This window comes from Pristiophorus japonicus, unplaced genomic scaffold (assembly GCF_044704955.1).
Source record: "Pristiophorus japonicus isolate sPriJap1 unplaced genomic scaffold, sPriJap1.hap1 HAP1_SCAFFOLD_71, whole genome shotgun sequence".
Lineage (NCBI taxonomy): Eukaryota > Metazoa > Chordata > Chondrichthyes > Pristiophoridae > Pristiophorus > Pristiophorus japonicus.
In genome coordinates, this window is record NW_027254624.1 from 1,971,656 (window position 1) to 1,993,758 (window position 22,103).

At 41.8% G+C, this 22,103-nt stretch overlaps 7 non-coding genes across 7 annotated transcripts; all 7 read left to right on the forward strand.

Annotated features, from left to right (window-relative positions):
* Window positions 1–1,076: 1,076 nt before the first annotated feature.
* Window positions 1,077–1,164, forward strand: trnap-ugg (transfer RNA proline (anticodon UGG)). The gene is given in 2 exon segments: window positions 1,077–1,112; window positions 1,129–1,164. It is a non-coding gene; the product is annotated as a tRNA-Pro (tRNA).
* Window positions 1,165–4,206: 3,042 nt separating this feature from the next.
* On the forward strand, window positions 4,207–4,294 carry trnap-ugg (transfer RNA proline (anticodon UGG)). The gene is given in 2 exon segments: window positions 4,207–4,242; window positions 4,259–4,294. It is a non-coding gene; the product is annotated as a tRNA-Pro (tRNA).
* A 3,043-nt stretch (window positions 4,295–7,337) lies between these two features.
* trnap-ugg (transfer RNA proline (anticodon UGG)) lies at window positions 7,338–7,425 on the forward strand. Its single transcript is given in 2 exon segments — window positions 7,338–7,373; window positions 7,390–7,425. It is a non-coding gene; the product is annotated as a tRNA-Pro (tRNA).
* Window positions 7,426–10,467: 3,042 nt separating this feature from the next.
* Window positions 10,468–10,555, forward strand: trnap-ugg (transfer RNA proline (anticodon UGG)). The gene is given in 2 exon segments: window positions 10,468–10,503; window positions 10,520–10,555. It is a non-coding gene; the product is annotated as a tRNA-Pro (tRNA).
* Window positions 10,556–13,597: 3,042 nt separating this feature from the next.
* Window positions 13,598–13,685, forward strand: trnap-ugg (transfer RNA proline (anticodon UGG)). Its single transcript is given in 2 exon segments — window positions 13,598–13,633; window positions 13,650–13,685. It is a non-coding gene; the product is annotated as a tRNA-Pro (tRNA).
* Window positions 13,686–16,727: 3,042 nt separating this feature from the next.
* Window positions 16,728–16,815, forward strand: trnap-ugg (transfer RNA proline (anticodon UGG)). The gene is given in 2 exon segments: window positions 16,728–16,763; window positions 16,780–16,815. It is a non-coding gene; the product is annotated as a tRNA-Pro (tRNA).
* Window positions 16,816–19,857: 3,042 nt separating this feature from the next.
* Window positions 19,858–19,945, forward strand: trnap-ugg (transfer RNA proline (anticodon UGG)). The gene is given in 2 exon segments: window positions 19,858–19,893; window positions 19,910–19,945. It is a non-coding gene; the product is annotated as a tRNA-Pro (tRNA).
* The last annotated feature ends 2,158 nt before the right edge of the window (window positions 19,946–22,103 follow it).

Here is a 22,103-nt window from a genome sequence, read left to right on the forward strand (position 1 = left end):
TGCATTCAGGAATGATAGAAATTCCAATTTATTCTTCTGAAAGGGAACTGCTGTCCGTGAAGGGCAATTCTACAGCTGTGTAAGAGGGATGTGCTTCCTGTCCAGGATCATTCGGTGTCTGTTTCAACGGGATGGTTGTCAGTTCCGGTTCATCAATTGCCCCTTTAAAACGTATTTTCTCATTATCCGGATCATCCTGTACATTTAAAAAGGAGTGTGATTATCAGCTGTGATAACCGAATTGTTAAACTGTTGTGTTTCAAGATACATTGACTTTGCCTGTGTCCGTGTACATCCATATCGCAGCGCATCTGTTCATTACTCAAAATATGCTCATGTTTTCCGATATCCACTCCTTGATGTAACCCTTGTCCCAAATTTGCTCTCAATATAAAAAACAACAAATTATGCACCGACGGTAGCGGCCGCGTGGCCTAAAGGATAAGGTGTCTGATTTCGATTGTAACTGTGATCTTATCAGATGATTGCAGGTTCGAGTCCGGCAGTGGTCAGCTATCGCGCTTTGTGAAATTTTATATTCTTTGTTTTGATTCTGCCTCAAAACCAACCATCTCGGACAGTCACTCACCTGAAGTAAAGGAAGGCTGTGTGCTTTAAGAAGCTAATGGCACATTTTCATCACTGTCGATCTGGTTGCACGGGCAAAACAAGTGGTGAAGTAGATTTTCGTGCATATTATTTCTGTTTGAATGCAAAAAGTAGGGGATGGATGTCTGACTTTGCAGTCAATAGGAGACAAGGTGACTGATAGGTTGAAGCAATGGACTGCTGATCCAGTATGCCCCCAGCTTCGTCGTTATTGTGTTAAACATTTTCCCCTAGTTTTTTTATTCAATCACATTTATCCTCATTGCCAAATTCACCTTTTACTGAAAAGGATGCAGCTCGTTGATGAAGTAATGTCACAAAAAATAATCACTTCATCAAAGGGAAAACATTAGCAGAACGATGGAGAGGGGGACTCATGAAATCGGTCTCTGAGAGTCAGCACAGGCACGATGGGCCGAATAGCAAACTAACATCAGAAACTGAGAGCTACGCTCCTCACTGTCGGCGGCTCGTTGGTCTAGGGGTATGATTCTCGCTTTGGGATTATAATAATTGAAATGCGAGAGGTCCCGGGTTCAAATCCCGGACGAGCCCTGCCAACCTTTTGTCAAAAAACGACTTCTCAGCCGGTCGACATGTGAGAAAACTGACATGTTTCAAATTAAAACGTGTGATTGCACTCCGTTGTTCACACAGTGTACAAAAATCCTGGAGATTCCCAGGAGCAAAGTGAAACTCACCGAACTGAGTAAAGTTCATGTTTCTCAGATGTGCTCGGCTCTGCGTCTCATTGGACAACATAAACCCCGTTTTGATTCCGGCAAATACTTGATCAGTGTATCTTCCTTTCTGCACGCATGAGCTCACCTCCATAGGGATAAGCATACCTTCAACGTCAATCTCAAATTCAACGTGAAACAGACTCTGCCCTGAATATGAGTGCGTCCTGTTTCTCTCGCGCTGAAAAGATGTGAGAAGCTGGCTTTGGATTTAGTCCCTTGGCTGCCGAATTTAAACCGTGCAGGAAATCGATCCGGGGTGGCCAAGCTGCCTGGTCTAATTAAAAGGCGTTCAAACCCTACATTCCAGGCAGGTTATAGTGTTCTGGCCTCAACATTCGGTTCAACGTATCGGATCATAAGCACCGCTCCCATTGTCTGCTAATGGTTCTGCTGTTCACACGAACACCTCCTCTGCTCCATCCTTTGTTACTTTATTGCCCGCTTACCACTCACTTTGCCTTTTTGCATTGTGCCATTTATTATTCAATCACTCCTACGCTTCACTGTATCACAGGCATTCCCTTTGGTCCTTCCTCGCTGCCTATTTTTCCAGGCGCTATTTTCCAGGAAAAATCTGTAAACTTTACATTTTTCTTAAAATATCGGAATGATCATCTGACTGAACGTGAGCCCGGGAAATTCATCCACAGAATGTTCACGGCCTGCTGAGTTTTACAGAATGCTTTGTTTTTGTTCATTGTGTTTCTGTATCCCTTTTAAGGTGATGTGCTGGTCTGCCCGGGGTCATTCTCTGTCTCTCCAAAATGGTGTGCTATCAGTATCGGATCATTATCTATCTGTTTAAAAGGAATGTGCTGTCTGTCTCGGATTTCAAATTTCAAATTTCAAAAACTGCCTTTGGAGAGTGCAGAATTTTTAGTTTGTTGGTGTGTTTGTGTAAGTGAGAGAGTGCGTGGAAACGTTCTGCGCGATCTTACTGTGCATTTCATGACATGTGAGGAAAAATGCATTACATGCAACTTGAAGCCACACTGATTTGATTCAACACTCATTCAGGTACTGACTGACAGGAGAAGAGTCTGCTGTGGGATTTTGCTATTCCACATGTGAAAGAAGGCAAATTATATAAGTTAGAAACATAGCGATTTTAGCGAGAGCTTGCGGATGGGCTGTGTGACATGATGAGCTCCTTCCCCCTTATTTTCAAATACAAATCAAATCAAGACAAGACAAGACATGACTGACTGACTGACTTTGTTTATATAAATTTCTGTATCAATATTTATATATGCATATATTTACATACATTCCCTACTTTTTAACTTTCACAATAAATGTGCTTTTCTGTTCTGCCTGCATTGACTCTATTACATTTGACCTCTTTCACAGCACACGCAGCTTCTGTCTGATCCTGCAGAAAAGCACTCGCGACTTTAAAAGATGGCCTTTGTTGCCCACATCTTCCCTCGTGGCTTGTCTTACACCATGGGCTTACTGTGTTTTGGAATTTACTGACTGCACACCCTGATTTCCAGTGCATTTCATGCAGTCGCACAGACTTCGTTCAATCAAAAATATATAGATTAAGAAACAATTATTTATTTATTTCAATCAAATCAAATTCAATTTTTTGCAATAAAATTGTAAATTTATTTATTTTCTTATTATAATAAATATATATATGTTTTAAATTGTCTTTTTGTCTGGGTTGGTTTTATTTCCCTCCCTCTTTCCTGCTTGTCTATCACCTGTGGCTTCAACAACCGTCCCAGTCCCGCGTGCTCATGAGAACCGCGCTCATTCACGCACAACACAATTGCATTCAGGAATGATAGAAATTCCAATTTATTCTTCTGAAAGGGAACTGCTGTCCGTGAAGGGCAATTCTACAGCTGTGTAAGAGGGATGTGCTTCCTGTCCAGGATCATTCGGTGTCTGTTTCAACGGGATGGTTGTCAGTTCCGGTTCATCAATTGCCCCTTTAAAACGTATTTTCTCATTATCCGGATCATCCTGTACATTTAAAAAGGAGTGTGATTATCAGCTGTGATAACCGAATTGTTAAACTGTTGTGTTTCAAGATACATTGACTTTGCCTGTGTCCGTGTACATCCATATCGCAGCGCATCTGTTCATTACTCAAAATATGCTCATGTTTTCCGATATCCACTCCTTGATGTAACCCTTGTCCCAAATTTGCTCTCAATATAAAAAACAACAAATTATGCACCGACGGTAGCGGCCGCGTGGCCTTAAAGATAAGGTGTCTGATTTCGATTGTAACTGTGATCTTATCAGATGATTGCAGGTTAGAGTCCGGCAGTGGTCAGCTATCGCGCTTTGTGAAATTTTATATTCTTTGTTTTGATTCTGCCTCAAAACCAACCATCTCGGACAGTCACTCACCTGAAGTAAAGGAAGGCTGTGTGCTTTAAGAAGCTAATGGCACATTTTCATCACTGTCGATCTGGTTGCACGGGCAAAACAAGTGGTGAAGTAGATTTTCGTGCATATTATTTCTGTTTGAATGCAAAAAGTAGGGGATGGATGTCTGACTTTGCAGTCAATAGGAGACAAGGTGACTGACAGGTTGAAGCAATGGACTGCTGATCCAGTATGCCCCCAGCTTCGTCGTTATTATGTTAAACATTTTCCCCTAGTTTTTTTATTCAATCACATTTATCCTCATTGCCAAATTCACCTTTTACTGAAAAGGATGCAGCTCCTTGATGAAGTAATGTCAGAAAAAATAATCACTTCATCAAAGGGAAAACATCAGCAGAACGATGGAGAGGGGGACTCATGAAATCGGTCTCTGAGAGTCAGCACAGGCACGATGGGCCGAATAGCAAACTAACGTCAGAAACTGAGAGCTACGCTCCTCACTGTCGGCGGCTCGTTGGTCTAGGGGTATGATTCTCGCTTTGGGATTATAATAATTGAAATGCGAGAGGTCCCGGGTTCAAATCCCGGACGAGCCCTGCCAACCTTTTGTCAAAAAACGACTTCTCAGCCGGACAACATGTGAGAAAACTGACATGTTTCAAATTAAAACGTGTGATTGCACTCCGTTGTTCACACAGCGTACAAAAATCCTGGAGATTCCCAGGAGCACAGTGAAACTCACCGAACTGAGTAAAGTTCATGTTTCTCAGATGTGCTCGGCTCTGCGTCTCATTGGACAACATAAACCCTGGTTTGATTCCATACAAATACTTGATCAGTGTATCTTCCTTTCTGCACGCATGAGCTCACCTCCATAGGGATAAGCATACATTCAACGTCAATCTCAAATTCAACGTGAAACAGACTCTGCCCTGAATATGAGTGCGTCCTGTTTCTCTCGCGCTGAAAAGATGTGAGAAGCTGGCTTTGGATTTAGTCCCTTGGCTGCCGAATTTGAACCGTGCAGGAAATCAATCCGGGGTGGCCAAGCTGCCTGGTCTAATTAAAAGGCGTTCAAACCCTACATTCCAGGCAGGTTATAGTGTTCTGGCCTCAACATTCGGTTCAACGTATCGGATCATAAGCACCGCTCCCATTGTCTGCTAATGGTTCTGCTGTTCACACTAACACCTCCTCTGGTCCATCCTTTGTTACTTTATTGCCCGCTTACCACTCACTTTGCCTTTTTGCATTGTGCCATTTATTATTCAATCACTCCTACGCTCCACTGTATCACAGGCATTCCCTTTGGTCCTTCCTCGCTGCCTATTTTTCCAGGCGCTATTTTCCAGGAAAAATCTGTCAACTTTACATTTTTCTTAAAATATCGGAATGATCATCTGACTGAACGTGAGCCCGGGAAATTCATCCACAGAATGTTCACGGCCTGCTGAGTTTTACAGAATGCTTTGTTTTTGTTCATTGTGTTTCTGTATCCCTTTTAAGGTGATGTGCTGGTCTGCCCGGGGTCATTCTCTGTCTCTCCAAAATGGTGTGCTATCAGTATCGGATCATTATCTATCTGTTTAAAAGGAATGTGCTGTCTGACCCGGATTTCAAATTTCAAATTTCAAAAACTGCCTTTGGAGAGTGCAGAATTTTTAGTTTGTTGGTGTGTTTGTGTAAGTGAGAGAGTGCGTGGAAACGTTCTGCGCGATCTTACTGTGCATTTCATGTCATGTGAGGAAAAATGCATTACATGCAACTTGAAGCCACACTGATTTGATTCAACACGCATTCAGGGACTGACTGACAGGAGAAGAGTCTGCTGTGGGATTTTGCTATTCCACATGTGAATGAAGGCAAATTATATAAGTTAGAAACATAGCGATTTTAGCGAGAGCTTGCGGATGGGCTGTGTGACATGATGAGCTCCTTCCCCCTTATTTTCAAATACAAATCAAATCAAGACAAGACAAGACATGACTGACTGACTGACTTTGTTTATATAAATTTCTGTATCAATATTTATATATGCATATATTTACATACATTCCCTACTTTTTAACTTTCACAATAAATGTGCTTTTCTGTTCTGCCTGCATTGGCTCTATTACATTTGACCTCTTTCGCAGCACACGCAGCTTCTGTCTGATCCTGCAGAAAAGCACTCGCGACTTTAAAAGATGGCCTTTGTTGCCCACATCTTCCCTCGTGGCTTGTCTTACACCATGGGCTTACTGTGTTTGGGAATTTACTGACTGCACACCCTGATTTCCAGTGCATTTCATGCAGTCGCACAGACTTCGTTCAATCAAAAATATATAGATTAAGAAACAATTATTTATTTATTTCAATCAAATCAAATTAAATTTTTTGCAATAAAATTGTAAATTTATTTATTTTCTTATTATAATAAATATATATATGTTTTAAATTGTCTTTTTGTCTGGGTTGGTTTTATTTCCCTCCCTCTTTCCTGCTTGTCTATCACCTGTGGCTTCAACAACCGTCCCAGTCCCGCGTGCTCATGAGAACCGCGCTCATTCACGCACAACACAATTGCATTCAGGAATGATAGAAATTCCAATTTATTCTTCTGAAAGGGAACTGCTGTCCGTAAAGGGCAATTCGACAGCTGTGTAAGAGGGATGTGCTTCCTGTCCAGGATCATTCGGTGTCTGTTTCAACGGGATGGTTGTCAGTTCCGGTTCATCAATTGCCCCTTTAAAACGTATTTTCTCATTATCCGGATCATCCTGTACATTTAAAAAGGAGTGTGATTATCAGCTGTGATAACCGAATTGTTAAACTGTTGTGTTTCAAGATACATTGACTTTGCCTGTGTCCGTGTACATCCATATCGCAGCGCATCTGTTCATTACTCAAAATATGCTCATGTTTTCCGATATCCACTCCTTGATGTAACCCTTGTCCCAAATTTGCTCTCAATATAAAAAACAACAAATTATGCACCGACGGTAGCGACCGCGTGGCTTAAAGTATAAGGTGTCTGATTTCGATTGTAACTGTGATCTTATCAGATGATTGCAGGTTCGAGTCCGGCAATGGTCAGCTATCGCGCTTTGTGAAATGTTATATTCTTTGTTTTGATTCTGCCTCAAAACCAACCATCTCGGACAGTCACTCACCTGAAGTGAAGGAAGGCTGTGTGCTTTAAGAAGCTAATGGCACATTTTCATCACTGTCGATCTGGTTGCACGGGCAAAACAAGTGGTGAAGTAGATTTTCGTGCATATTATTTCTGTTTGAATGCAAAAAGTAGGGGATGGATGTCTGACTTTGCAGTCAATAGGAGACAAGGTGACTGACAGGTTGAAGCAATGGACTGCTGATCCAGTATGCCCCCAGCTTCGTCGTTATTGTGTTAAACATTTTCCCCTAGTTTTTTTATTCAATCACATTTATCCTCATTGCCAAATTCACCTTTTACTGAAAAGGATGCAGCTCCTTGATGAAGTAATGTCACAAAAAATAATCACTTCATCAAAGGGAAAACATTAGCAGAACGATGGAGAGGGGGACTCACGAAATCGGTCTCTGAGAGTCAGCACAGGCACGATGGGCCGAATAGCAAACTAACGTCAGAAACTGAGAGCTACGCTCCTCACTGTCGGCGGCTCGTTGGTCTAGGGTTATGATTCTCGCTTTGGGATTATAATAATTGAAATGCGAGAGGTCCCGGGTTCAAATCCCGGACGAGCCCTGCCAACCTTTTGTCAAAAAACGACTTCTCAGCCGGTCGACATGTGAGAAAACTGACATGTTTCAAATTAAAACGTGTGATTGCACTCCGTTGTTCACACAGCGTACAAAAATCCTGGAGATTCCCAGGAGCAAAGTGAAACTCACCGAACTGAGTAAAGTTCATGTTTCTCAGATGTGCTCGGCTCTGTGTCTCATTGGACAACATAAACCCCGTTTTGATTCCGGCAAATACTTGATCAGTGTATCTTCCTTTCTGCACGCATGAGCTCACCTCCATCGGGATAAGCATACATTCAACGTCAATCTCAAATTCAACGTGAAACAGACTCTGCCCTGAATATGAGTGCGTCCTGTTTCTCTCGCGCTGAAAAGATGTGAGAAGCTGGCTTTGGATTTAGTTCCTTGGCTGCCGAATTTAAACCGTGCAGGAAATCGATCCGGGGTGGCCAAGCTGCCTGGTCTAATTACAAGGCGTTCAAACCCTAGATTCCAGGCAGGTTATAGTGTTCTGGCCTCAACATTCGGTTCAACGTATCGGATCATAAGCACCGCTCCCATTGTCTGCTAATGGTTCTGCTGTTCACACGAACACCTCCTCTGGTCCATCCTTTGTTACTTTATTGCCCGCTTACCACTCACTTTGCCTTTTTGCATTGTGCCATTTATTATTCAATCACTCCTACGCTCCACTGTATCACAGGCATTCCCTTTTGTCCTTCCTCGCTGCCTATTTTTCCAGGCGCTATTTTCCAGGAAAAATCTGTAAACTTTACATTTTTCTTAAAATATCAGAATGATCATCTGACTGAACGTGAGCCCGGGAAATTCATCCACAGAATGTTCACGGCCTGCTGAGTTTTACAGAATGCTTTGTTTTTGTTCATTGTGTTTCTGTATCCCTTTTAAGGTGATGTGCTGGTCTGCCCGGGGTCATTCTCTGTCTCTCCAAAATGGTGTGCTATCAGTATCGGATCATTATCTATCTGTTTAAAAGGAATGTGCTGTCTGTCCCGGATTTCAAATTTCAAATTTCAAAAACTGCCTTTGGAGAGTGCAGAATTTTTAGTTTGTTGGTGTGTTTGTGTAAGTGAGAGAGTGCGTGGAAACGTTCTGCGCGATCTGACTGTGCATTTCATGTCATGTGAGGAAAAATGCATTACATGCAACTTGAAGCCACACTGATTTGATTCAACACGCATTCAGGGACTGACTGACAGGAGAAGAGTCTGCTGTGGGATTTTGCTATTCCACATGTGAAAGAAGGCAAATTATATAAGTTAGAAACATAGCGATTTTAGCGAGAGCTTGCGGATGGGCTGTGTGACATGATGAGCTCCTTCCCCCTTATTTTCAAATACAAATCAAATCAAGACAAGACAAGACATGACTGACTGACTGACTTTGTTTATATAAATTTCTGTATCAATATTTATATATGCATATATTTACATACATTCCCTACTTTTTAACTTTCACAATAAATGTGCTTTTCTGTTCTGCCTGCATTGGCTCTATTACATTTGACCTCTTTCGCAGCACACGCAGCTTCTGTCTGATCCTGCAGAAAAGCACTCGCGACTTTAAAAGATGGCCTTTGTTGCCCACATCTTCCCTCGTGGCTTGTCTTACACCATGGGCTTACTGTGTTTGGGAATTTACTGACTGCACACCCTGATTTCCAGTGCATTTCATGCAGTCGCACAGACTTCGTTCAATCAAAAATATATAGATTAAGAAACAATTATTTATTTATTTCAATCAAATCAAATTCAATTTTTTGCAATAAAATTGTAAATTTATTTATTTTCTTATTATAATAAATATATATATGTTTTAAATTGTCTTTTTGTCTGGGTTGGTTTTATTTCCCTCCCTCTTTCCTGCTTGTCTATCACCTGTGGCTTCAACAACCGTCCCAGTCCCGCGTGCTCATGAGAACCGCGCTCATTCACGCACAACACAATTGCATTCAGGAATGATAGAAATTCCAATTTATTCTTCTGAAAGGGAACTGCTGTCCGTAAAGGGCAATTCGACAGCTGTGTAAGAGGGATGTGCTTCCTGTCCAGGATCATTCGGTGTCTGTTTCAACGGGATGGTTGTCAGTTCCGGTTCATCAATTGCCCCTTTAAAACGTATTTTCTCATTATCCGGATCATCCTGTACATTTAAAAAGGAGTGTGATTATCAGCTGTGATAACCGAATTGTTAAACTGTTGTGTTTCAAGATACATTGACTTTGCCTGTGTCCGTGTACATCCATATCGCAGCGCATCTGTTCATTACTCAAAATATGCTCATGTTTTCCGATATCCACTCCTTGATGTAACCCTTGTCCCAAATTTGCTCTCAATATAAAAAACAACAAATTATGCACCGACGGTAGCGACCGCGTGGCTTAAAGTATAAGGTGTCTGATTTCGATTGTAACTGTGATCTTATCAGATGATTGCAGGTTCGAGTCCGGCAATGGTCAGCTATCGCGCTTTGTGAAATGTTATATTCTTTGTTTTGATTCTGCCTCAAAACCAACCATCTCGGACAGTCACTCACCTGAAGTGAAGGAAGGCTGTGTGCTTTAAGAAGCTAATGGCACATTTTCATCACTGTCGATCTGGTTGCACGGGCAAAACAAGTGGTGAAGTAGATTTTCGTGCATATTATTTCTGTTTGAATGCAAAAAGTAGGGGATGGATGTCTGACTTTGCAGTCAATAGGAGACAAGGTGACTGACAGGTTGAAGCAATGGACTGCTGATCCAGTATGCCCCCAGCTTCGTCGTTATTGTGTTAAACATTTTCCCCTAGTTTTTTTATTCAATCACATTTATCCTCATTGCCAAATTCACCTTTTACTGAAAAGGATGCAGCTCGTTGGTGAAGTAATGTCACAAAAAATAATCACTTCATCAAAGGGAAAACATTAGCAGAACGATGGAGAGGGGGACTCACGAAATCGGTCTCTGAGAGTCAGCACAGGCACGATGGGCCGAATAGCAAACTAACGTCAGAAACTGAGAGCTACGCTCCTCACTGTCGGCGGCTCGTTGGTCTAGGGGTATGATTCTCGCTTTGGGATTATAATAATTGAAATGCGAGAGGTCCCGGGTTCAAATCCCGGACGAGCCCTGCCAACCTTTTGTCAAAAAACGACTTCTCAGCCGGTCGACATGTGAGAAAACTGACATGTTTCAAATTAAAACGTGTGATTGCACTCCGTTGTTCACACAGCGTACAAAAATCCTGGAGATTCCCAGGAGCAAAGTGAAACTCACCGAACTGAGTAAAGTTCATGTTTCTCAGATGTGCTCGGCTCTGTGTCTCATTGGACAACATAAACCCCGTTTTGATTCCGGCAAATACTTGATCAGTGTATCTTCCTTTCTGCACGCATGAGCTCACCTCCATCGGGATAAGCATACATTCAACGTCAATCTCAAATTCAACGTGAAACAGACTCTGCCCTGAATATGAGTGCGTCCTGTTTCTCTCGCGCTGAAAAGATGTGAGAAGCTGGCTTTGGATTTAGTTCCTTGGCTGCCGAATTTAAACCGTGCAGGAAATCGATCCGGGGTGGCCAAGCTGCCTGGTCTAATTACAAGGCGTTCAAACCCTAGATTCCAGGCAGGTTATAGTGTTCTGGCCTCAAAATTCGGTTCAACGTATCGGATCATAAGCACCGCTCCCATTGTCTGCTAATGGTTCTGCTGTTCACACGAACACCTCCTCTGGTCCATCCTTTGTTACTTTATTGCCCGCTTACCACTCACTTTGCCTTTTTGCATTGTGCCATTTATTATTCAATCACTCCTACGCTCCACTGTATCACAGGCATTCCCTTTTGTCCTTCCTCGCTGCCTATTTTTCCAGGCGCTATTTTCCAGGAAAAATCTGTAAACTTTACATTTTTCTTAAAATATCAGAATGATCATCTGACTGAACGTGAGCCCGGGAAATTCATCCACAGAATGTTCACGGCCTGCTGAGTTTTACAGAATGCTTTGTTTTTGTTCATTGTGTTTCTGTATCCCTTTTAAGGTGATGTGCTGGTCTGCCCGGGGTCATTCTCTGTCTCTCCAAAATGGTGTGCTATCAGTATCGGATCATTATCTATCTGTTTAAAAGGAATGTGCTGTCTGTCCCGGATTTCAAATTTCAAATTTCAAAAACTGCCTTTGGAGAGTGCAGAATTTTTAGTTTGTTGGTGTGTTTGTGTAAGTGAGAGAGTGCGTGGAAACGTTCTGCGCGATCTGACTGTGCATTTCATGTCATGTGAGGAAAAATGCATTACATGCAACTTGAAGCCACACTGATTTGATTCAACACGCATTCAGGGACTGACTGACAGGAGAAGAGTCTGCTGTGGGATTTTGCTATTCCACATGTGAAAGAAGGCAAATTATATAAGTTAGAGACATAGCGATTTTAGCGAGAGCTTGCGGATGGGCTGTGTGACATGATGAGCTCCTTCCCCCTTATTTTCAAATACAAATCAAATCAAGACAAGACAAGACATGACTGACTGACTGACTTTGTTTATATAAATTTCTGTATCAATATTTATATATGCATATATTTACATACATTCCCTACTTTTTAACTTTCACAATAAATGTGCTTTTCTGTTCTGCCTGCATTGGCTCTATTACATTTGACCTCTTTCGCAGCACACGCAGCTTCTGTCTGATCCTGCAGAAAAGCACTCGCGACTTTAAAAGATGGCCTTTGTTGCCCACATCTTCCCTCGTGGCTTGTCTTACACCATGGGCTTACTGTGTTTGGGAATTTACTGACTGCACACCCTGATTTCCAGTGCATTTCATGCAGTCGCACAGACTTCGTTCAATCAAAAATATATAGATTAAGAAACAATTATTTATTTATTTCAATCAAATCAAATTCAATTTTTTGCAATAAAATTGTAAATTTATTTATTTTCTTATTATAATAAATATATATATGTTTTAAATTGTCTTTTTGTCTGGGTTGGTTTTATTTCCCTCCCTCTTTCCTGCTTGTCTATCACCTGTGGCTTCAACAACCGTCCCAGTCCCGCGTGCTCATGAGAACCGCGCTCATTCACGCACAACACAATTGCATTCAGGAATGATAGAAATTCCAATTTATTCTTCTGAAAGGGAACTGCTGTCCGTAAAGGGCAATTCGACAGCTGTGTAAGAGGGATGTGCTTCCTGTCCAGGATCATTCGGTGTCTGTTTCAACGGGATGGTTGTCAGTTCCGGTTCATCAATTGCCCCTTTAAAACGTATTTTCTCATTATCCGGATCATCCTGTACATTTAAAAAGGAGTGTGATTATCAGCTGTGATAACCGAATTGTTAAACTGTTGTGTTTCAAGATACATTGACTTTGCCTGTGTCCGTGTACATCCATATCGCAGCGCATCTGTTCATTACTCAAAATATGCTCATGTTTTCCGATATCCACTCCTTGATGTAACCCTTGTCCCAAATTTGCTCTCAATATAAAAAACAACAAATTATGCACCGACGGTAGCGACCGCGTGGCTTAAAGTATAAGGTGTCTGATTTCGATTGTAACTGTGATCTTATCAGATGATTGCAGGTTCGAGTCCGGCAATGGTCAGCTATCGCGCTTTGTGAAATGTTATATTCTTTGTTTTGATTCTGCCTCAAAACCAACCATCTCGGACAGTCACTCACCTGAAGTGAAGGAAGGCTGTGTGCTTTAAGAAGCTAATGGCACATTTTCATCACTGTCGATCTGGTTGCACGGGCAAAACAAGTGGTGAAGTAGATTTTCGTGCATATTATTTCTGTTTGAATGCAAAAAGTAGGGGATGGATGTCTGACTTTGCAGTCAATAGGAGACAAGGTGACTGACAGGTTGAAGCAATGGACTGCTGATCCAGTATGCCCCCAGCTTCGTCGTTATTGTGTTAAACATTTTCCCCTAGTTTTTTTATTCAATCACATTTATCCTCATTGCCAAATTCACCTTTTACTGAAAAGGATGCAGCTCGTTGGTGAAGTAATGTCACAAAAAATAATCACTTCATCAAAGGGAAAACATTAGCAGAACGATGGAGAGGGGGACTCACGAAATCGGTCTCTGAGAGTCAGCACAGGCACGATGGGCCGAATAGCAAACTAACGTCAGAAACTGAGAGCTACGCTCCTCACTGTCGGCGGCTCGTTGGTCTAGGGGTATGATTCTCGCTTTGGGATTATAATAATTGAAATGCGAGAGGTCCCGGGTTCAAATCCCGGACGAGCCCTGCCAACCTTTTGTCAAAAAACGACTTCTCAGCCGGTCGACATGTGAGAAAACTGACATGTTTCAAATTAAAACGTGTGATTGCACTCCGTTGTTCACACAGCGTACAAAAATCCTGGAGATTCCCAGGAGCAAAGTGAAACTCACCGAACTGAGTAAAGTTCATGTTTCTCAGATGTGCTCGGCTCTGTGTCTCATTGGACAACATAAACCCCGTTTTGATTCCGGCAAATACTTGATCAGTGTATCTTCCTTTCTGCACGCATGAGCTCACCTCCATCGGGATAAGCATACATTCAACGTCAATCTCAAATTCAACGTGAAACAGACTCTGCCCTGAATATGAGTGCGTCCTGTTTCTCTCGCGCTGAAAAGATGTGAGAAGCTGGCTTTGGATTTAGTTCCTTGGCTGCCGAATTTAAACCGTGCAGGAAATCGATCCGGGGTGGCCAAGCTGCCTGGTCTAATTACAAGGCGTTCAAACCCTAGATTCCAGGCAGGTTATAGTGTTCTGGCCTCAAAATTCGGTTCAACGTATCGGATCATAAGCACCGCTCCCATTGTCTGCTAATGGTTCTGCTGTTCACACGAACACCTCCTCTGGTCCATCCTTTGTTACTTTATTGCCCGCTTACCACTCACTTTGCCTTTTTGCATTGTGCCATTTATTATTCAATCACTCCTACGCTCCACTGTATCACAGGCATTCCCTTTTGTCCTTCCTCGCTGCCTATTTTTCCAGGCGCTATTTTCCAGGAAAAATCTGTAAACTTTACATTTTTCTTAAAATATCAGAATGATCATCTGACTGAACGTGAGCCCGGGAAATTCATCCACAGAATGTTCACGGCCTGCTGAGTTTTACAGAATGCTTTGTTTTTGTTCATTGTGTTTCTGTATCCCTTTTAAGGTGATGTGCTGGTCTGCCCGGGGTCATTCTCTGTCTCTCCAAAATGGTGTGCTATCAGTATCGGATCATTATCTATCTGTTTAAAAGGAATGTGCTGTCTGTCCCGGATTTCAAATTTCAAATTTCAAAAACTGCCTTTGGAGAGTGCAGAATTTTTAGTTTGTTGGTGTGTTTGTGTAAGTGAGAGAGTGCGTGGAAACGTTCTGCGCGATCTGACTGTGCATTTCATGTCATGTGAGGAAAAATGCATTACATGCAACTTGAAGCCACACTGATTTGATTCAACACGCATTCAGGGACTGACTGACAGGAGAAGAGTCTGCTGTGGGATTTTGCTATTTCACATGTGAAAGAAGGCAAATTATATAAGTTAGAAACATAGCGATTTTAGCGAGAGCTTGCGGATGGGCTGTGTGACATGATGAGCTCCTTCCCCCTTATTTTCAAATACAAATCAAATCAAGACAAGACAAGACATGACTGACTGACTGACTTTGTTTATATAAATTTCTGTATCAATATTTATATATGCATATATTTACATACATTCCCTACTTTTTAACTTTCACAATAAATGTGCTTTTCTGTTCTGCCTGCATTGGCTCTATTACATTTGACCTCTTTCGCAGCACACGCAGCTTCTGTCTGATCCTGCAGAAAAGCACTCGCGACTTTAAAAGATGGCCTTTGTTGCCCACATCTTCCCTCGTGGCTTGTCTTACACCATGGGCTTACTGTGTTTGGGAATTTACTGACTGCACACCCTGATTTCCAGTGCATTTCATGCAGTCGCACAGACTTCGTTCAATCAAAAATATATAGATTAAGAAACAATTATTTATTTATTTCAATCAAATCAAATTCAATTTTTTGCAATAAAATTGTAAATTTATTTATTTTCTTATTATAATAAATATATATATGTTTTAAATTGTCTTTTTGTCTGGGTTGGTTTTATTTCCCTCCCTCTTTCCTGCTTGTCTATCACCTGTGGCTTCAACAACCGTCCCAGTCCCGCGTGCTCATGAGAACCGCGCTCATTCACGCACAACACAATTGCATTCAGGAATGATAGAAATTCCAATTTATTCTTCTGAAAGGGAACTGCTGTCCGTAAAGGGCAATTCGACAGCTGTGTAAGAGGGATGTGCTTCCTGTCCAGGATCATTCGGTGTCTGTTTCAACGGGATGGTTGTCAGTTCCGGTTCATCAATTGCCCCTTTAAAACGTATTTTCTCATTATCCGGATCATCCTGTACATTTAAAAAGGAGTGTGATTATCAGCTGTGATAACCGAATTGTTAAACTGTTGTGTTTCAAGATACATTGACTTTGCCTGTGTCCGTGTACATCCATATCGCAGCGCATCTGTTCATTACTCAAAATATGCTCATGTTTTCCGATATCCACTCCTTGATGTAACCCTTGTCCCAAATTTGCATTCAATATAAAAAACAACAAATTATGCACCGACGGTAGCGACCGCGTGGCTTAAAGTATAAGGTGTCTGATTTCGATTGTAACTGTGATCTTATCAGATGATTGCAGGTTCGAGTCCGGCAATGGTCAGCTATCGCGCTTTGTGAAATGTTATATTCTTTGTTTTGATTCTGCCTCAAAACCAACCATCTCGGACAGTCACTCACCTGAAGTGAAGGAAGGCTGTGTGCTTTAAGAAGCTAATGGCACATTTTCATCACTGTCGATCTGGTTGCACGGGCAAAACAAGTGGTGAAGTAGATTTTCGTGCATATTATTTCTGTTTGAATGCAAAAAGTAGGGGATGGATGTCTGACTTTGCAGTCAATAGGAGACAAGGTGACTGACAGGTTGAAGCAATGGACTGCTGATCCAGTATGCCCCCAGCTTCGTCGTTATTGTGTTAAACATTTTCCCCTAGTTTTTTTATTCAATCACATTTATCCTCATTGCCAAATTCACCTTTTACTGAAAAGGATGCAGCTCGTTGGTGAAGTAATGTCACAAAAAATAATCACTTCATCAAAGGGAAAACATTAGCAGAACGATGGAGAGGGGGACTCACGAAATCGGTCTCTGAGAGTCAGCACAGGCACGATGGGCCGAATAGCAAACTAACGTCAGAAACTGAGAGCTACGCTCCTCACTGTCGGCGGCTCGTTGGTCTAGGGGTATGATTCTCGCTTTGGGATTATAATAATTGAAATGCGAGAGGTCCCGGGTTCAAATCCCGGACGAGCCCTGCCAACCTTTTGTCAAAAAACGACTTCTCAGCCGGTCGACATGTGAGAAAACTGACATGTTTCAAATTAAAACGTGTGATTGCACTCCGTTGTTCACACAGCGTACAAAAATCCTGGAGATTCCCAGGAGCAAAGTGAAACTCACCGAACTGAGTAAAGTTCATGTTTCTCAGATGTGCTCGGCTCTGTGTCTCATTGGACAACATAAACCCCGTTTTGATTCCGGCAAATACTTGATCAGTGTATCTTCCTTTCTGCACGCATGAGCTCACCTCCATCGGGATAAGCATACATTCAACGTCAATCTCAAATTCAACGTGAAACAGACTCTGCCCTGAATATGAGTGCGTCCTGTTTCTCTCGCGCTGAAAAGATGTGAGAAGCTGGCTTTGGATTTAGTTCCTTGGCTGCCGAATTTAAACCGTGCAGGAAATCGATCCGGGGTGGCCAAGCTGCCTGGTCTAATTACAAGGCGTTCAAACCCTAGATTCCAGGCAGGTTATAGTGTTCTGGCCTCAACATTCGGTTCAACGTATCGGATCATAAGCACCGCTCCCATTGTCTGCTAATGGTTCTGCTGTTCACACGAACACCTCCTCTGGTCCATCCTTTGTTACTTTATTGCCCGCTTACCACTCACTTTGCCTTTTTGCATTGTGCCATTTATTATTCAATCACTCCTACGCTCCACTGTATCACAGGCATTCCCTTTTGTCCTTCCTCGCTGCCTATTTTTCCAGGCGCTATTTTCCAGGAAAAATCTGTAAACTTTACATTTTTCTTAAAATATCAGAATGATCATCTGACTGAACGTGAGCCCGGGAAATTCATCCACAGAATGTTCACGGCCTGCTGAGTTTTACAGAATGCTTTGTTTTTGTTCATTGTGTTTCTGTATCCCTTTTAAGGTGATGTGCTGGTCTGCCCGGGGTCATTCTCTGTCTCTCCAAAATGGTGTGCTATCAGTATCGGATCATTATCTATCTGTTTAAAAGGAATGTGCTGTCTGTCCCGGATTTCAAATTTCAAATTTCAAAAACTGCCTTTGGAGAGTGCAGAATTTTTAGTTTGTTGGTGTGTTTGTGTAAGTGAGAGAGTGCGTGGAAACGTTCTGCGCGATCTGACTGTGCATTTCATGTCATGTGAGGAAAAATGCATTACATGCAACTTGAAGCCACACTGATTTGATTCAACACGCATTCAGGGACTGACTGACAGGAGAAGAGTCTGCTGTGGGATTTTGCTATTCCACATGTGAAAGAAGGCAAATTATATAAGTTAGAAACATAGCGATTTTAGCGAGAGCTTGCGGATGGGCTGTGTGACATGATGAGCTCATTCCCCCTTATTTTCAAATACAAATCAAATCAAGACAAGACAAGACATGACTGACTGACTGACTTTGTTTATATAAATTTCTGTATCAATATTTATATATGCATATATTTACATACATTCCCTACTTTTTAACTTTCACAATAAATGTGCTTTTCTGTTCTGCCTGCATTGGCTCTATTACATTTGACCTCTTTCACAGCACACGCAGCTTCTGTCTGATCGTGCAGAAAAGCACTCGCGACTTTAAAAGATGGCCTTTGTTTCCCACATCTTCCCTCGTGGCTTGTCTTACACCATGGGCTTACTGTGTTTGGGAATTTACTGACTGCACACCTTGATTTCCAGTGTATTTCATGCAGTCGCACAGACTTCGTTCAATCAAAAATATATAGATTAAGAAACAATTATTTATTTATTTCAATCAAATCAAATTAAATTTTTTGCAATAAAATTGTAAATTTATTTATTTTCTTATTATGATAAATATATATATGTTTTAAATTGTCTTTTTGTCTGGGTTGGTTTTATTTCCCTCCCTCTTTCCTGCTTGTCTATCACCTGTGGCTTCAACAACCGTCCCAGTCCCGCGTGCTCATGAGAACCGCGCTCATTCACGCACAACACAATTGCATTCAGGAATGATAGAAATTCCAATTTATTCTTCTGAAAGGGAACTGCTGTCCGTGAAGGGCAATTCTACAGCTGTGTAAGAGGGATGTGCTTCCTGTCCAGGATCATTCGGTGTCTGTTTCAACGGGATGGTTGTCAGTTCCGGTTCATCAATTGCCCCTTTAAAACGTATTTTCTCATTATCCGGATCATCCTGTACATTTAAAAAGGAGTGTGATTATCAGCTGTGATAACCGAATTGTTAAACTGTTGTGTTTCAAGATACATTGACTTTGCCTGTGTCCGTGTACATCCATATCGCAGCGCATCTGTTCATTACTCAAAATATGCTCATGTTTTCCGATATCCACTCCTTGATGTAACCCTTGTCCCAAATTTGCTCTCAATATAAAAAACAACAAATTATGCACCGACGGTAGCGACCGCGTGGCCTAAAGGATAAGGTTTCTGATTTCGATTGTAACTGTGATCTTATCAGATGATTGCAGGTTCAAGTCCGGCAGTGGTCAGCTATCGCGCTTTGTGAAATTTTATATTCTTTGTTTTGATTCTGCCTCAAAACCAACCATCTCGGACAGTCACTCACCTGAAGTAAAGGAAGGCTGTGTGCTTTAAGAAGCTAATGGCACATTTTCATCACTGTCGATCTGGTTGCACGGGCAAAACAAGTGGTGAAGTAGATTTTCGTGCATATTATTTCTGTTTGAATGCAAAAAGTAGGGGATGGATGTCTGACTTTGCAGTCAATAGGAGACAAGGTGACTGACAGGTTGAAGCAATGGACTGCTGATCCAGTATGCCCCCAGCTTCGTCGTTATTATGTTAAACATTTTCCCCTAGTTTTTTTATTCAATCACATTTATCCTCATTGCCAAATTCACCTTTTACTGAAAAGGATGCAGCTCCTTGATGAAGTAATGTCAGAAAAAATAATCACTTCATCAAAGGGAAAACATCAGCAGAACGATGGAGAGGGGGACTCATGAAATCGGTCTCTGAGAGTCAGCACAGGCACGATGGGCCGAATAGCAAACTAACGTCAGAAACTGAGAGCTACGCTCCTCACTGTCGGCGGCTCGTTGGTCTAGGGGTATGATTCTCGCTTTGGGATTATAATAATTGAAATGCGAGAGGTCCCGGGTTCAAATCCCGGACGAGCCCTGCCAACCTTTTGTCAAAAAACGACTTCTCAGCCGGACAACATGTGAGAAAACTGACATGTTTCAAATTAAAACGTGTGATTGCACTCCGTTGTTCACACAGCGTACAAAAATCCTGGAGATTCCCAGGAGCACAGTGAAACTCACCGAACTGAGTAAAGTTCATGTTTCTCAGATGTGCTCGGCTCTGCGTCTCATTGGACAACATAAACCCTGGTTTGATTCCATACAAATACTTGATCAGTGTATCTTCCTTTCTGCACGCATGAGCTCACCTCCATAGGGATAAGCATACATTCAACGTCAATCTCAAATTCAACGTGAAACAGACTCTGCCCTGAATATGAGTGCGTCCTGTTTCTCTCGCGCTGAAAAGATGTGAGAAGCTGGCTTTGGATTTAGTCCCTTGGCTGCCGAATTTGAACCGTGCAGGAAATCAATCCGGGGTGGCCAAGCTGCCTGGTCTAATTAAAAGGCGTTCAAACCCTACATTCCAGGCAGGTTATAGTGTTCTGGCCTCAACATTCGGTTCAACGTATCGGATCATAAGCACCGCTCCCATTGTCTGCTAATGGTTCTGCTGTTCACACTAACACCTCCTCTGGTCCATCCTTTGTTACTTTATTGCCCGCTTACCACTCACTTTGCCTTTTTGCATTGTGCCATTTATTATTCAATCACTCCTACGCTCCACTGTATCACAGGCATTCCCTTTGGTCCTTCCTCGCTGCCTATTTTTCCAGGCGCTATTTTCCAGGAAAAATCTGTCAACTTTACATTTTTCTTAAAATATCGGAATGATCATCTGACTGAACGTGAGCCCGGGAAATTCATCCACAGAATGTTCACGGCCTGCTGAGTTTTACAGAATGCTTTGTTTTTGTTCATTGTGTTTCTGTATCCCTTTTAAGGTGATGTGCTGGTCTGCCCGGGGTCATTCTCTGTCTCTCCAAAATGGTGTGCTATCAGTATCGGATCATTATCTATCTGTTTAAAAGGAATGTGCTGTCTGACCCGGATTTCAAATTTCAAATTTCAAAAACTGCCTTTGGAGAGTGCAGAATTTTTAGTTTGTTGGTGTGTTTGTGTAAGTGAGAGAGTGCGTGGAAACGTTCTGCGCGATCTTACTGTGCATTTCATGTCATGTGAGGAAAAATGCATTACATGCAACTTGAAGCCACACTGATTTGATTCAACACGCATTCAGGGACTGACTGACAGGAGAAGAGTCTGCTGTGGGATTTTGCTATTCCACATGTGAATGAAGGCAAATTATATAAGTTAGAAACATAGCGATTTTAGCGAGAGCTTGCGGATGGGCTGTGTGACATGATGAGCTCCTTCCCCCTTATTTTCAAATACAAATCAAATCAAGACAAGACAAGACATGACTGACTGACTGACTTTGTTTATATAAATTTCTTTATCAATATTTATATATGCATATATTTACATACATTCCCTACTTTTTAACTTTCACAATAAATGTGCTTTTCTGTTCTGCCTGCATTGACTCTATTACATTTGACCTCTTTCACAGCACACGCAGCTTCTGTCTGATCCTGCAGAAAAGCACTCGCGACTTTAAAAGATGGCCTTTGTTGCCCACATCTTCCCTCGTGGCTTGTCTTACACCATGGGCTTACTGTGTTTTGGAATTTACTGACTGCACACCCTGATTTCCAGTGCATTTCATGCAGTCGCACAGACTTCGTTCAATCAAAAATATATAGATTAAGAAACAATTATTTATTTATTTCAATCAAATCAAATTCAATTTTTTGCAATAAAATTGTAAATTTATTTATTTTCTTATTATAATAAATATATATATGTTTTAAATTGTCTTTTTGTCTGGGTTGGTTTTATTTCCCTCCCTCTTTCCTGCTTGTCTATTAAATGTGGCTTCAACAACCGTCCCAGTCCCGCGTGCTCATGAGAACCGCGCTCATTCACGCACAACACAATTGCATTCAGGAATGATAGAAATTCCAATTTATTCTTCTGAAAGGGAACTGCTGTCCGTGAAGGGCAATTCTACAGCTGTGTAAGAGGGATGTGCTTCCTGTCCAGGATCATTCGGTGTCTGTTTCAACGGGATGGTTGTCAGTTCCGGTTCATCAATTGCCCCTTTAAAACGTATTTTCTCATTATCCGGA